The sequence below is a fragment of the Rhipicephalus microplus genome, chromosome 5 (assembly GCF_043290135.1).
Source record: "Rhipicephalus microplus isolate Deutch F79 chromosome 5, USDA_Rmic, whole genome shotgun sequence".
Classification (NCBI taxonomy): domain Eukaryota; kingdom Metazoa; phylum Arthropoda; class Arachnida; order Ixodida; family Ixodidae; genus Rhipicephalus; species Rhipicephalus microplus.
The window spans coordinates 218411049-218427907 of record NC_134704.1 but is presented as its reverse complement, the minus strand read 5'-3'; the positions used below and the strand labels follow the sequence as shown (position 1 = coordinate 218427907).

The window sequence follows — 16859 nt, the reverse complement described above, 5'->3', positions numbered from 1 at the left end:
ACGACTCTACCTTGGATACTCGTTCGTTTTGCGCGGCCAGGGTGATCTGCAGTTGGCCGAAATTCTCCCCGAGCTTATTGATGCTTTCACTGAGCGCGGATAGCGTGTCTCGAAGCTCAGATCTGACTCGAATCGAGAGCAAAGTTGTAAAAAAAATGTCTACTTAGGACAAGTAGTAACGGCAGAGTTGCACCATTAGAGTGCAATAACTGAAAGAATAGGGATGGAGTGTATAAAATTCGGCAAGCATTCTCATATCATGAATCGTAATCTGCCACTAACCCTCCAGAGGAAGGTATATAACAGCTGCATCTCGCCGGTACTTTTCTGCGAAGCAGAAACCTGGAGGCTTACAAAGAGAGTTCTGCTTAAATTGAGGACGACGCAGCGAGCGATGGAAACGAAAATGATAGGTGTAACTTTAAAGGACCCCTGACAAGGAAAGTTTTATTTGCGAGTCTTTTATAGTAATTTGTAGCTTTGCAACTGGTAATGTCGAAATCAAAATTATATCGTAAATGCTCAAACACATCGTATAATTAATGCTAGCGGCGTTGATACAGAGCGATTTTGCGTCATTTCAAAACGCCCGCCTAAATACTATAACAAACTAGCGCCCCACAGCAGAGCAGCGCCTGAGACTTACGTGCGCTCAAGCTTTGGCGACACTGAAACACGCTGTCTTCAAATCGGAAGACCCGCAGGTGGTGAAGAATGAAACGATGGGGGTGCTTCAACCATGTTCCCCTCAGAAAAAAAAAAGCATTCCTGGTGTAACGAGCCTAAACCACCTCGAGAGCAGCCCGACAACAGAGCGAGAGGGGTGACGAACAATAGTCCGCGCCAAGTGTCAGCTGGGGTATTGTGTGCACACCCTGCACTGTTCTGGACCTTTGCAACATGACAAGGGGATCACGTCAAACTACAAAAAATGTCGATTGCACCTGAATACTCAGACAAGCACACATATTTACTATAAAACCAAATTAAAATATTTTCTAGGCAACACTTGCCACTAATAATCAGTCAGAAGTTCCACCGCATGCAGGACTTTAAAACAACACAAGCATCTCGAGTTTCCAAATTTGGTGTCAGGGATACTTTAAAGGGGTACTGACATTAAATTTTGCGGCTGAGATAGCCTGCGGGGTCAATGCCCGTGAACATTCATATATAATCTGCAAAATATGAACAGTGAATATAGCTTGGAACGTATTTTAATTTAATTTTAAAGTTTGCGTGAGCTCTCGACTCCATCATGTCATTGACACCCTCGAAGGGGACCCTTAGGGGACCCCCTACTTTTCTCCTGTCACCACGCTACAGTCAATATCAATATGATGACTAATATTATGATATAAGTTATGATGACGTCATAACCGCCATTGTTCTTTTGCCGCGTTTGTTCCCACAGACTATACTTTTTGGTGGCTGGTAGCTACTGCATGGCCATGGCGAACGCTTTGACAGTTTTGTGTTCCGCGACACTCAAGTTCCGTTTCCTATTCCAAAGTAATTCTTTATGCGGATAATGTGCAAGTGTGTCACAGTTCTGTGCGCTGACGTGGTCAAGAGCTGCACGCGCTAGGTGGCGATAGTTGCACCCAATTTTCGGAGCTCTCTCAAACCGAAACAGAAACTGGTCGATAATGAGAACCCTCTAATTGATTACCTGTCGCATGCTGCAGCAAACAATGTGTCGTGTCATGACTAACAGGCCTTTAGCAACACATTGCAGCAGAAAAAGGCGAGGCCAATGTTTTTGTGTCAGTGCCCATTCAAGAGACTTCAAGAGACAAGAAGAGAGCAGAATGGGTCAGAGAACAAACCAGGGTTAAAAATATCATAATCAAGAAGAAATTAACATGGGCCGGGCATGTAGCACGTAGGCAGGATGACCGCTGGTCCTCAAGAGTTACTGACTGGACTCCGAGAGAAGGCAAATGCACAAAGAGGAGACAGAAAGCTAGGTGAGCCAATAAGATTGGAAAGTTCGCAGGTGTAATGTGGGAGCAGAAAGCACAAGACTGGGTTGATTGACGGATCATGGGAGAGGCCTTTGCCTTGCGGTGGGCGCAGTGAGGCTGATGGTGATGACACAAAATTTCGCGGCCGAGATAGCTTGCAGGATCGCTTATTGTGGACATGTATATATATATATATATCATCTGCAAATTATCAACAGCGAATATAGCTTGGAAGGCATTTTACAGCAATATCAAAGTTTAAATTTTGAAGACACCATCAAAGGGGCACCGCCCTCTCTTCACCAGGCTGCAGTCAATGAAACAAGATAGCCGCCATTTTTCTTTTGCCACATTTGTTGAAGCAGTCTATACCTCTCAGCGGCTGATTGCGAGTGCATGGCACTGGTACAGTGCACTGGAAGAGGGCAGTTGGCTCACTCTCTGGCGAAGGCTATGTGGTGGGGTCGCTCCGCAAACGTCGCCAATTTGTGCTTCTCTCTTCACCCGGGCGACGGCGCTGGCATCATCATCATCACAACTTGGGAGGAGCGCTGCAGCTGAAAGAGCCATCTAGCTTATCTAGAACAGCAGTTTTTCACACCTCGTTTCATTGCTGTAGACACTGTATCGCCAATTCGAATGCAACAGCATCAAAGAGCTCATTTCGCGAAAATTCTGGCGTTGGCCTTATTGGTTGCGAGCGAAATATCATCGTGTGCGTGACCGAAAAGTCTAGAAAGATGCAAATAAAATAAATAAAAGCCTGGGACCAAGTTAGGATTGAACCCGGGTCGTCTGCATGGCAAGTGGGTGTTCAAACACACGGCCACGTGTCTGCTTGGAAGTACAGTGAAAATAACTTCCCCTGCTCAGAAATGCACTGAAAGTAATTTTCATGCTTTACATAACACACGCATCCTACACACATGCTTCACAATGCAACACGTAATATTGCACTAATAATTCACGCCGCAGCTTCAGAAAAACCAGTACCATCCTCCCAAATGCCAAACAGACTATGTCTATGTGAAGGATGAGTTGAAGTTGTCGTTTTTTCGCATCCCGAAAAATCAGAACAGGCGTAAAGAATGCGGAAAAAACCTTGATTGATTGATTTGTGGGGTTTAACGTCCCAAAACCACCATACGATTATGAGAGACGCCCAAGTGGAGGGCTCCGGAAATTTCGACCACCTGGGGTTCTTTAACGTGTGCCCAAATCTGAGCACACGGGCCTACAACATTTCCGCCTCCATGAATGCGGAAAGAACCTGCCAAAGCGGATAAGCCCCTGGAAAACACCAGCGCAGTGCTCGAGCTCTACTTCGAGCTGCGTCATGTGCTGAGAGGCTATGTGCACAGTATCGATGGGTGGTGTGGATATACGTAGTGTAAGACCAATTCTTCGCAGCAATGCTGGGCCGTGATTCTTCCAAATCTGCCAGCCTACCATATATTAAAAAGCCAACGCAAAAAAGGGCCAAGAGAGATGCAACGATGCAAGCGAAAGATCGGAAACTTCAGACAGACAATCATTTAGGCACGTCTTCATATAAAACCTTAGGTGTACACGGCATGAAACCGCATGTTTCGGAAGGTACTGCATCGTCCTTTTCTGTGAGGTGCTATATAGGGACAAATGCGATGTGGTCGAAAAAGATATATTGAATTTGCAATCAACTTAAGCGCACAAAAAAAAGGCATGGGTTGAATTGGCTCCCATCGGGCTGACTTGCAGCAAATTCAATGGCAAAATTCAGACGACAGTTAATACAAGGAACGATTATTTTACATATCAAATAATCACGCATCGTAGCCTGCGTGCAGCCAGCGGCAAGCAGCTTCTGCAAGTGAAGCTTCTATCACATGCAAGGCCAACTGCATCAGAGAAGCAGTGGAGTAAGCCCACTATCCTCTTCTAATACACTGTAGCCACAATGTACACTTTCGAAGTTTGGTGTTTGGCAACATTGCAGTCCCGTTTCCTATTTGAGAAGACTTCTTGACGCGGACTGTGTGGCGCTGTGTCACAGTTCTGCATGATAACATGATCAAGAGTTGCCCATGCTAAGTGGCAATAGTTGTACCCGGTGGCTTGTTTTTGAAGCTCTCAAACAGAAACTGAAAACTGCTCAGTAAAGAAAGCCTGTACCTAACTATCTGTCCGGCACTGCCGCAGATGATGTGCCATTATAACTAACAGGCAAGGCAACCAGCAACACATAGCAGCAAGAAAATGCGAGGCCAAGATTTTTGTCAGCACCCCTTTAAGGTGCTACGCAAGTCGTGTAGTTATGCGACCAATAAAAAATGTACCTTGGTTACAGCAGTGGTGTATCATGTCAACAAACAGCAACCCCGCTTTCTGGGTCCATGTATGTTGGACGGCTTCAAATTTATATTTGTACTGTTGAGTGTTAAGTTTCCCCAAGAGCTTCCCCTTCTGCTGGCATTTGCTTCGAATGATTACATCATTTTATTGTAAGCTTAATGCTGCCTCAGACTTTTTTTTGCAACTTAACTTTGTCAGAGCAACAGTGCACACAAGAAAATTTTAGTGCCAACGAAAATTATTCATACTTCCTGCAGTGCCACATTTCCTACAGGATAAAATTGTTGCCTGATAACAGGCTGTGCATGCCAATTAATGCCACTTTTGTTGTTCTAACAGCTCACTCTATCAGCACTGTATCACATGCAATTCAGTGTGTGATTGTGCATGTCTGCAATTAGACCATGATTCATCCTCTACAATAACCGCACTTTACACCATTAAACCCCAGATGATTTTCCACGTCACTTTGATTCTAGCTCGCATCAAAAGTGGCAGCTGCATATCGCACGCACCTCATGAGTGCATGCAGGGTCACTAAAATACCTGCCGATTTGATTGATGTTTGATGTTTTGCGGCGCAAGGACCATTTCACGGCCAAAGAGCGCCAGTTCATTTTACTAAAAATATGGACAATGATTGTGATAAGCGGCTGTATAAGGGCCATAAAATTCCCCGCAGTAAAGCAGGTAAAAACATACAAGTAAAATCATGACCATGCCGTGAAAGGTGTGTGTGTGGTGCGAATAGATGATAAAAGTTGGTGATAATAAAAACGATTGTGGACATGTATGGCATTAGCACAAGTGCCTCACTCGTTCGTACCTTTGCGTCCAAGGGCCGTGAGGCAAGTGCTTTGTTATGTAGCCCCCGCAGCGAAAACCTCTCTGGAGAGGTCGTGCTACGGAGTGCCCGGGTATATGATATGAAAACTATGAATTTCTTTTAAAAACGCTAACAATGATTTATGACTAAAAAGCAGTTCCCTACCGACGAACATTGCAGGGTGTAAAGATATATGTTGTCGGTAGGGTAATTGAAAGTGTTGTTTTCTTAGAATGTCCAATTGTTTGCACTGAATTAAAATGTGAAGAACTGTTAGTGCTTCATCACATCTTTCACACAATGGTGGACCGCCACCGGACAAAAGATATGAGTGTGTCGTGTATGTGCGTCCTACCCTGAGCCTCGTTAATGTTACCTCTGTATGACGTGATTTTGATACTGGTGGCCAATGGCCAAGGTGTGGCTTGTATACATACAAGACAAACGTGTAGTTTGTCTTGTATGTGTCTATCCCACTTGCTCTGCCAGTAGTCCCTGAGCTTTCGTTTGAGATACGGCTTAAGATCAAGGGCCGGAATTGTTATGGGTGTAGTGGCGGTCCTTTCATGGACGGATGCAGCAAGCTGATCCGCCATCACGTTGCCTTGAATCTCACGGTGCCCTGGCACCCAGCACACTACAACATGTTGTTTGAGTGTGTAGAGTGAGCATAAAATAGAGTAAAGTGAGACGAGGACAGGGTTTTTTTGTTTTTTAAGACTGTGCAGAGCCGTTATCACACTGAGGGAGTCTGTATAAATTATTGCTTTTTGTATTTGTAATTGTTTGATGTGTTTAGCTGCCACAAGTATTGCGTAAGCTTCCGCTGTGAAGATACTTGTGCCTGGATGTAGAGGGCCAGCATCCGAAAAGGAAGGGCCAACAGCAGCGTAGGACATTGAGGAGTTAGACTTAGAGGCATCTGTAAAGAACTCAGGACGTGTGTATTTGTGTTGAAGTTCCAGGAAGTATGTTCGAATATGGGCAATAGGTGCATGTTTAGTAACTTCTAGGAAAGACACATCGCAATCTATAGTCTGCCACTGCCACGGTGGCGGGTATGCTACAGGAGCCATTAAACTGTGTTCAAGTGACACTCCAGTGTCCTCAGCTAGACACAGGCGAACTGAGAAGGGCTGCCTCATTGAAGGCCTGTTCTGAAACAGAATGGAGCTCGACAAATCATTAATAGTAGAGTATGAGGGGTGCTTCTTGCCTGCTTTTACCTTAAGGAAATATACAAAGGACATGTAAGTTCTTTGCAGATGAAGCGACCACTCATTTGACTCAACGTAAAGGCTTTCTACGGGGCTGGTGCGAAAAGCACCCGTAGAAAGGCGGATGCCCAAATGGTGCACGGGATCCAGCATCTTCAAAGCACTTTGAGTTGCAGACTGATAAAGAACGGCCCCATAATCTAAGCGGGTGGGAATGAGGCTTCTATACAGGTTCATGAGGCATTGCCTGTCACTACCCCACGTAGTACGTGACAACACTTTTATCACATTCATGGCTCTTAAACATTTTGTTTTTAAATACTTGATGTGTGGTACAAAGGTCAGCTCGTTGTCCAACATTAAGACTAGAAATTTACGCTCCGCATTGACAGACAGACGTTGACCGTTCAGTTCAATGTCGGGTGCTGAGTGCATGCCTCTCTTTCGGGAGAACAAGACACACGTGCTTTTTTCTGGGTTCAGCCAGAATCCGTTTTCCTCTGCCCATTTGGAGACCTTGTTTAAACCTAACTGAACCTGCCGCTCACACATTGCTAGGTTGCCTGACTTGAAGCCAAGCTGGACGTCATCGACATATGTGGAATAGAACATGTTGCGGGGGATGGACAGGTGCAAGGAATTCATTTTGATAATAAAAAGTGTACAACTAAGTACACCACGTTGCGGTACTCCCGTTTCTTGCACAAATGTTTGCGAGAGAATACTGCCCACACGGACACAGAGTTTCCGATTGGACAAGTAACTCTCGATTATGAAAAGCATTCTACCGCGCACACCCAGGTGAGACAAGTCTCTTAATATGCCAAAACGCCATGTTGTGTCGTAAGCCTTCTCGATATCGAGAAACACTGAGAGGAAGTATTGTTTGTGGACGAAAGCATCTCGGATCTGTGCCTCAATACGCACCAGATGGTCGGTGGTGGATCTACCCTCTCGAAACCACCACTGAAATTGGTCGAGCAGATTGTGTGTTTCAAGGAAATGTAAAAGTCGGCGGTTTATCGTTTTTTGCAAAAAGTTTACAAAGGCAGCTGGTTAGTGCAATGGCTCATAACTTGAAACTGAGGAAGGGTCCTTGCCCTGTTTCAAAATAGGGATAACAATAGCCTCTTTCAAGGAAGCAGGGATGGCGCCTGAAAGCCAGATAGCATTGTATAGGAAGAGTAAAGTTTTTCGCGTTCTGAGCGGCAGGTTTTTCAACATTTCAACATCTTTGGAAAGCTTCAGTGTAGTGCGACGAGCTAGACACCTGCTCGTAGTGTGCACCGAGGAAGTTCGCCTGATCTTCCAGGCTGTCACCCTGTGTGTTTACGAGTGGGAGTGAGTGTACTTGTCTTCCTGTTACCCTACCAACCATGTTTCAGACTTTAGCTTCTTGTGTATATGAATTTATCCCTGATAAAAACTTGTGCCAGCTTTCTCTTCTGGCCTGCCGACGCGTTCTCCTGCCTTGAGGCTTTATTTTCTTAAAGCTGTCAAGATTTTCGGTTGTTGGTGAGTTCCGAAGCAACCTCCATGCCCTGTTCTGCTCTTTTCGCGCATTCTGACACTCAGTGTTCCACCATAGGACACGTCGTTTGTAAGGCATTCCAGATGTTTGCGGTATGCACTTGGCCGCTGCGTCAGTAACAAAAGCTGTGAAGTACTGCACAGCGTCATCTATACCTAACCTGCACATGTCAATCCAATCTAAACGAGCAGTGTTGCGAAAGTGTTCTCAGTCCGCTTTGTCTATCAGCCATTTGGGAACATGTGAAGAACATTCATATGTTGTTGAACTCAACACAACAGGAAAATGGTCACTTCCATATGGATTACCTATGACATTATATTCCAATAGGTGTAGAAGTGAAGGTGATACGATACTGAGGTCTATAGACGAGTAAGTTTTGTTGGCGACATTATAGTATGTTGGCTCTTTCCTATTCAACAAACAGGCACCGGAAGAGAAGAGATATTGTTCAATGAGATGACCTCGTGCATCACAGCGAGAATCGCCCCACAGACCGCTCTGTGCATTTAGGTCCCCAAGGAGCAGATAAGGTTTAGGCAGTTCGTCTATCAAAGACTAGAATTCACGTCTTTCAAGACGGTGGTGCAGAGGCATGTACAGAGAACAGACGGTGACAAGTTTGTTTAGAAGTACTGCTCGGACAGCCACCGCCTCAAGGAATGTCTGGAGTAGTAAGTGTGTACACGATACTCCTTGATTAACCATAATAGCCACACCACCGGATGACGCCACAGCATCGTCTCGGTGCTTTCTGAATGAAACGTAATCACGTAGAAAATTTGTATTCGAGGGGTTTAGGAGTGTTTCCTGCACAAACAGCACTTTTGGTGAGTGTTTGTGAAAGAGTTCGTGGATGTCATCGAGGTTTTTAAGCGGTCCTCTGACGTTCCAATGTATAATGTGTGTTTCCATAGTGGAAGTAAAGTAGTGCTGTGTGTACAAAATGGGTGTGTGTGCTTTTTGAGCTGAACGTTATTACTCAGGTAACAGGGCCGTCATCGGGCCCCGTTATCGCCTTTTTATTTCTCTTGGCACGCTCCAGAGAGCTACGCCGATTTTTTGGCACCAGGGGTACCGTGGTGTCCGTAGCCTCCTCAGAGGCGCTGCGTGCCCGCATTAGCGAGCTGGTTTTTCGAGCTTGAGGCCTCGCCTGGTGAGCAGAGGCCTTTATATCTCCCGACCCTGGGGTGTCCTCCACTTCAAGAGGCGTAACTTTTCGTCCCATCGGGCCAGAGGTTGAGGGGACCTCCTTTGCTACTGGGTTACCCTGGTTGCTGCAAGAGCTTGCAGCAGCCGCTGGTGTGGCTGTGGGGACGATCGGCAGGGCAGCTTTGGCTGTTCCGACCGTGAAAGGGGGGGGGGGGGGGGGGCATTGGCAACCGCCTGGGCACACTGTGCCTGGCATGGGCAGTTGCCGCAGGCCGTTGTAGTGCTGCCCCTGTAGCACTACATTGGCGAACGATGGTTTGTTTGTGAAAAGACCAGATACTTGTTGTCGGGCTTCTCGGAAAGTAATGTTTTGCGTGATTTTGATTGTAACAATTTCTTTTTCCTTTTTCCATGTTGGACAGGTTCGGGAGTATGCGGGATGGCCACCATCGCAGTTTGCGCAGTGGGCCCCATCCTTTACCTTACACTCATCTGTGGCGTGTCCTGTGGTGGCACACTTTCCGCAGGTGAGTTGGCCGCGGCAACTCTGAGAGCCGTGACCGAAACGCTGGCATTTGAAGCAACGTCGTGGGTTGGGAATGTAGGGTCGCACATTCAACTTCAAGTATACTGTTTGGAGATGTTCAGGCAGGGTACTGGTGCAAAACGTCAAAATTATGTATTTTGTTGGGACTTCCTTCTTATCACACCTAATTTTGATTTTGTGCTTGTGTCACCTGCTGGTCCTTCCAGCCCTCGAGGAGCTCACCTTCAGTCAGGCCAAGCAAGTCTTGATCAGATACAACGCCTTGGGAAGTGTTGAGAGAGAGGTGTGGTGTAATTAAGATAGGAATGTTTCCAAACAATTCTAGTTTCGAGAGGTTTTCATACTGGCTCTGACTTTCTATCTCGAGGAGGAGATCCCCACTGGCCATTCTTGTAGCCTGGTAACCTGGGCCAAGTGTAGTGGTGAGGCATTTGGAAACAACAAAAGACGAAGTTGTTCTGGTGTTCTTTTCAGCAGTTTCACAGTGGATTACATGATAGCGGGGAAAGGTTTCTTTCGGTTTTCTGAAATAGTTGCAAATGTCTTCGGTGCGCCCTCTCTTCGAGAGAGGATGATCGTGCAATGAGGGGAGAGAAAAAAGGCCATAAAGTAAATATGAGTTTGGCAGCCATGCCAGCTGCCTACCATGGAGCCCAATATGGGGACGTGACAAGTCCTAAATTTATATGAGGCATGTCAACGTCAGCTGTACACAGCCGTTACAACCAAATATATTGTGCCCAAGACAGAGCACATACACAAGGTTAACCCTTGCCGCCAGGAAAATCAAAAGTAAATGAAAGAGAGAAGAAGACAGGATAGATTTAAAGACGAGAAAAGACTAAGATGCAGAGAGAGAGAGAAATAGTAAAAGGCTACTACTGATTTCCCCTGGGTGGGTCAGCCCAGGAGCGCCGTCTACGTGAAGCCGGGGCCAAAGGAGTGTGTTGCCGCCGCTGGGGTGCCTTAAAGGTCCGATCACCCAGCATTGACTCAACCCCCAGAATCCCCTTTTCCCCGGACATGGCAAAGCCACGCACGGCTAGGCGTGGGAGGGAGTCAGAACTCCCCCGTTAGCTCGGGTCCGTGGTGGCGCTACACACCAAACGCCTATTTGCGCAGGCGCCCCTGCGGGTTAAATACCTGCCGTTCTTGCTGGTAAAACCATTATGAGTCACACCGCAGGGGAGAACAGAGCCATTCATTTTGACCACCTTCATCGACCATCCAATTTTAAGCAAGCTCCATTTCACTTCCATCGTGATGCAGCTGCTGTGTCATGGTATTGAACTCATGATGAAGAACGATGAATAACCAACATACCCAAGCCCTTTTCCTTAAGCAGCATAACACCTCCGCCAGCCACAAGCAATCGGAGCATGTTGCACACAAGGCCAATAGTGTAGACATGTACTTTATTATTTTTACACTGAGCCACAATAGCAAAATGCATTCCCACCCCTTGAATAAAACAGTCACGTTACTTACAATAATGTTACCACATAAGTAATTTAGGTATGTGCATCTGTGTAGCAGGCAACAGGGTGATGGCAGAAGAAGAGGACGTTCTTTATATAAGTAGTGCACGTTTTTCCTGGAGTCCGAGTCAATATTTAAACCGCGGTGCATTAGGCTGACGTGCTCTGCTACCGTCACATTACTAATGTGGCAGCAGCAGCAGCAACCTAGTTCACTCAAAAGGTACGAGCCCACAGCACGCTCTCAAAATCTACAATGGCTTTCTTTTTGTCATACATGTAGTTCAGGTGATAAACACAGTTCCTCTCCACGTGTTCCCATTTTTCCCAATCAGTATTTTAACACTGTGTAACAGGGCTGTAAAGTCTCACTATATTGAGCCAAATTGGCTATATTTTAGGCCTTTAACGTGAAATAATTTCGATTGTCTATTAGTTTGTCTACTGCAAAATGGGATGTAAGTGAGCGTAGTAACTGTAGCAAATATTTTGCCGCTGGCCATACAAGCATGGAACGACCACTTGTCGAGCGTCATTGTCAATTCAATGCTTTTATTTCAGCCATTTCTTTTCATGTGATATTTTATGGTACACTGTTTTTATACTTAGTCTTCTTTTTATGCAATAAACTTGCATTTAAAGTGAGCACTTCGTTTGTTGTATCAGTTACCCTTCTTTGTTTTTGTCGTTTCCATGGTGCCAGTACTAAGTTTTACACCAACTTGCTCACATCTGCTATGCTTAGATAGAATGAAAGTTAGGGTATCTACAAGTGGCAGCTAGAAGCGTCCAAAAGCAGAAAGCTACTTCTGGACAAAGATATGAAATTATAAGGACACAAAGTTGCGATTTGGGCCTGTTGGTTTGCCACTATAATGCATGTGCAACTGAGACACGGACATGATTAGAAGAGACACAAAGCACAGTGTCTAATTGTGTTTCTTTTTTTGTCAGTGTTCCAGTCGTGCCGCTTTGTGCATTATAAAGACATGAATGGCAGAACCCTCTATCTTGCAGGGAAAGCAATCAGACCCCTTTTTTTGTAAATATAAAAAGCAAAGACCTAGCAAGTTTTCTGACAGACAAGCTTGATGAAAACTGACCTCCGAGATTGATGACCTGCTCGCCTCGGTTTCAAGAAAAATGTTGGGACTGCGACAGAGGAATTCGAACCAGTTCCAGGTTCAATATCTGTCCAGCACTGAGTGAAAAAACTAACGCAAAATATTGCACGTGAAAGGCAACTACGTTTTAATCAGTGTTGTACATAGTATTGAAGCAGTTCTTGTTTTGTAAATCTGAGCCATATTATGGAAGTTATCAGTCCCCAGTCATGTCATAATCCAGGGTCAGACAAGAGAACATTGAAAGCTCAGAATTCATTATCCTACAAAAGATTACTAGAAAGCTGACTGAAATGCGTAATTAAATCCAAGCAACTACTATTTGGAGCACTTTGATACAGTGATGATCTTCACTGTCACCCCAAGGCAGTCACTTCTTGTGATTTTAAGAAAAGTTATGCAAGACATGTGGAAGAAACTTGGTCATCCAACGTGATATGATTCCAAAGTAAAAAATTTATACTTCTGATATTCACAGTGTACTTATTAACATTTTTAATAATAATAACATTATTGGTAATAAGAATATTTGGGCTTTAATGTCCCAAAACCACAATATGACTATGAAGGATGTCGTAATGGAGGGTTCCAAAAATTTTGACCACCTGGGCTTCTTTAGTGTGCACCTTGATTTACATTTATGCCAAAATGCTTTTGCACTTGCCTACACAAGAACACTGCAGTTATTTTCATACACACATGGCTTCTTTTACTGCAATTGGCTCGAATTGGGTGGTTTTTGGTTAGTTTTCCTACATGTTTTTTTGCTTTTCATGTGCGATTTTGACCTGACAACCCTGCTGTGTTAAACTAAAATTACATTCAGATGAGAAGACCATAAGAGCATCACTAGATGCAGCGAGCTGTCACAATTCACCCTTGCTGGCACTGCTCCTCGTAGTGCTTCCTCATGGGAAATGGTTGAACTGCACTTCATTATTTTGAAGCTGTTATGACAGTTAACAATGCAGAAGCACTGCATGCTTGCTTTCCAGGACGACCAAGGAGCAACAGTCATAGCACAAAAAATATGAGAGAAAAGCCCCGCGAAGTGAGACTGGGGCCGCAGACAGCACTGCGCAAACTTGGAAGGCCTCGGCTACTCGAAATAGCAGCGGTAACAAACGTGGATCACTAGCAGTTGTTTATTTTTCTTCCTAAAGACTGCGACACCAGAGCCTTGACGCAGGTTCGGCACAAGTTACTGAGATTTTTACCCAATTGTAGCAGCTTTGGCCTCTTGGCGCAGCTCATGCTGCTCACCAGAGCTCACATTGAAAAGTCATCTTGTGAGGAATGCAGTGTGCTGCTCATAGTGCTAATACCACTGTAATAAATAAAGACCAGAAAGTAGAGACAGTGGTAAGTATACTGGTTTGTCAAGCTATCAAACCAACGGCCAGGAGTAGGTCAGCTTGTGATGAATCCACAGTAGAGACAAGTAAGAGAAGGCTGGGTGAATAGCGGCGTAGAATCACAGGGGGAAAAAAAGGTGATAATTCAAAACTAGTTAGTAGTATAAGCAGCAGAGGCTAATAGATGGCACTTGATGCACAACCCCTATTCACTGGCGATGCTTCTTACAGTCACCCCTAGCAAAAATTCTGATAGAAAAACTTATAGTCTATTAGCTAGGTTATGAAACTAATGTTAGACTACACTTTAGTTTTTCTATTGGAAGTTTTGCAAGTCCAACCTCTACCGCTGGTTCCTCACGGCAAGGATAAAAAATCAAGGCCAAGGTTTCTTCCAAACATGCTCGCTCGTCCGACTAATGAGACACATGGCTGTCTGCCCATCTGCTGCAATGCCTTCCTAGCTAGCAAGACAAATCACCTTGTATGAAATGAAAAGTGAAAGCACTATACGTTGTAGTCGCACGTTCAGATAACTTTCTCCAGCGTGCGATCGGTACTCATGCACGTGTTGTTCGACGCCGACGACTGAAAGGTCGTCCTATCTTCACCTGCAGAGATTACGATGAGACCACAGTGCACTTGAAAAGGGACCGCCCTAATTACGTAAAAGGCGAAGTGAAAACAGTACTCACTACGCGACTCGACCCCTCTTACAGGATCGACGCGCCAGCCCTCGACACATTTCCGTGCACTTGCTGGCGAACAAAATAATTACTATTTAAAACTCACCAGTTTTTTCCAAGTCCCTGTGACTGCGAGTGTGGGGAACTTGCTCGACAGCGCCAGTCAGGCACGTTGGGCGACACAGGCTGCAAACGAATGATGGTGTACCACGGAGGAAGGAGTGTGGTGTACTGAAAAACTGATTCCTCGCGCCATTCGGCACTTCCTGTTCCGCTGCGTGTGCGCCGAAGCGATTTCGACCAGCGGCGGCGTAGGTAGAGTATCCTTCTAGTACACTCTAGCGTAGGGGCAAGGAAGTTCTATACTATGCCCTCTGCAGACTGCACGGTGGTCCTTTGCACTCTACCGATGGATGGATGAATATGGCTGTACCCTTTAGATTGGGCGGTGGCTAGCGCCACCAAGCCGTAACACCTAATGAACCAAAAACTATATTTATTTTTTTTCCTTAAAAAGTGAGTTTTAGGATTCGTACTTTGCAGTGAAGAGTTTATATTCACTCGTGTCTTGACTTTAGCCACCAATCAGATAACCTCCTTCTGGTTAAGTCTACCCGCTTAAAGTTTATTTTGCCCTCCCGGTCCCTAAACCCCAGTGCTTTGAAAAACTCTGCGCCATCATCCTGAACTATAGGGTGAAGCCCTTTACAGAACATTATCAAGTGTTCGGCAGTTTCTTCTTCCTCTCCACACGCACTGCATACTGTGTCTACCCCTTCGTATTTGGCCCGATATGTCTTGGTTCGCAGTACTCCCGTCCTGGCCTCAAACAGTAGAGAACTACCCCGAGTATTATCATAGATCCTTTCCTTGGCAATTTCCTGCTTAAAAGTTTGATAGATCTCTAGTGCGGACTTCTTAATCATGCCCATTCTCCACATGTCAGTCTCCGTTTCCTTCACTTTCTTCTTAACCGATAGTTATTTTTGATTTGGCCACCTGCTGTTTTCTAAGTATTTACCAGTCAACTTCCTGGCTCGCTTCCTCCATTTTGTATCGACATTCTTCATGTACAAGTAGCTGAAAACCTTCCTAGCCCAACGCTCTTCCCCCATTTCTCTCAATCATTTCTCAAATTTTATCTTGCTGCTAGCTTCCCTGCCCTCAAATGATGTCCATCCCATATCACCTTGTACTCCCTGATTTGGTGTATTCCCGTGAGCTCCTAAAGCAAGCCTACCTATTCCACGTTGCTTAATTTCTAATCTTGCTTGAACTTCTGATCTCATGCACAAGACCGCATTGCCGAACGTCCGCCCAGGAACCATGACCCCTTTCCATATTCCTCTCACAACATCATACCTATTGTAATTCCACAGTGCCCTATTTTTCATGACTGCTGCATTCCTGTTACCTTTAGTCGTCACGTATATTTCGTGTTCCCTCAGATACTCGGTCCCATTGCTTATCCATACGCCCAGATATTTGTATTTATCTGTTGTCTCTAGCGTGACCTCCTGTATTCTAAGCTCAGCTACCTTCGTTGTCATTGAAAATCATGACTGCTGATTTTTCCTTACTGAATCTAAAATCTAACCTATCTCCCTAATTACCGCAGATGTCCATCAATCTCTGCAAATCTTCCTTGTTGTTGGCCATTAGCACTATATCATCTGCGTACATTAATGCTGGTAGTGCCTGATCAATAAGTTTTCCTTGTTTGACTAAAGAGAGGTTGAAGCCCAGTTCACTTCCCTCTAATTTTGCCTCTAATCCTTGTAGGTACATCATGAATAATAAGGGTGACAGGGGGCACCCCTGCCTAAGCCCCCGTTTTACCTCTGCAGGCTTGGATACCTGTTTTTCCCACTTTATAACTACAGTGTTACCTTTATAGATACCCTCTAAAAGATTAGTGACTACATGTTCCACGCCTAGTGTGTCCAGTATTCCCCACAATTCCTCTTGAACCACGCTATCGTACGCTCCCTTGATATCCAAAAATGCTAGCCACAGGGGCCTGTGTTCCTTTTCTGCTATTTCGATGCACTGCGTCAGTGAGAACAGATTGTCTTCCAACCTCCTGTGTTTCCGAAACCCATTCTGCAGTTCCCCCAGCACCCCCTCATCCTCTATCCACGCCTGCAGTCTTTCCTTTATAATTTGCATCGCCAGCCTGTAGACCACTGATGTCACTGTTATAGGACGGTAGTTGTTTATGTCAGCTTTTTCCCCCTTTCCTTTATAGACCATGCTCATCCTGCTAAGTTTCCATCCATTGGGAACTTCACCATCGATTATTATTTTGCTCACTGCCTCTCTCAAAGCCTGCTTAGACTTCGGACCTAATGTCTTTATCAGCCTAATTGGAATGCCATCTGGGCCTGTTGATGTACTACCAGGAACCCTTTTCTCAGCCCTTTCCCACTCTTGTTTTGAAAATGGAGCCATTGCACCACTTTATTCGTCCTTGTCTATTGTGGTGCATAAAGTACTTCTTTGTTGAAATTTTTCTGTCACCCTTGTTCTTATATATTCAATAGCTTCGTCCCCTTCTAGCCTAGCACCTTGGGCTGTAGTTATAAAACTCTGCTCTAGGCTCGTCTCATTTCTTAGGGAGTTTAGATGGCTCCAAAATTTTACGA

At 45.1% G+C, this 16859-nt stretch overlaps 1 protein-coding gene across 1 annotated transcript in view; it reads right to left on the bottom strand.

The window, feature by feature from the left end:
- LOC119173520 (BTB/POZ domain-containing protein 2) overlaps nt 1-14460 on the bottom strand; it is a 126255-nt gene extending 111795 nt beyond the window's left edge. Inside the window, exon 1 of the mRNA XM_037424322.2 lies at nt 14321-14460. The gene's annotated coding sequence lies outside the window, so the exon portion shown is untranslated. The remainder of the gene's footprint in view (nt 1-14320) is intronic.
- Nucleotides 14461-16859: the final 2399 nt, after the last annotated feature.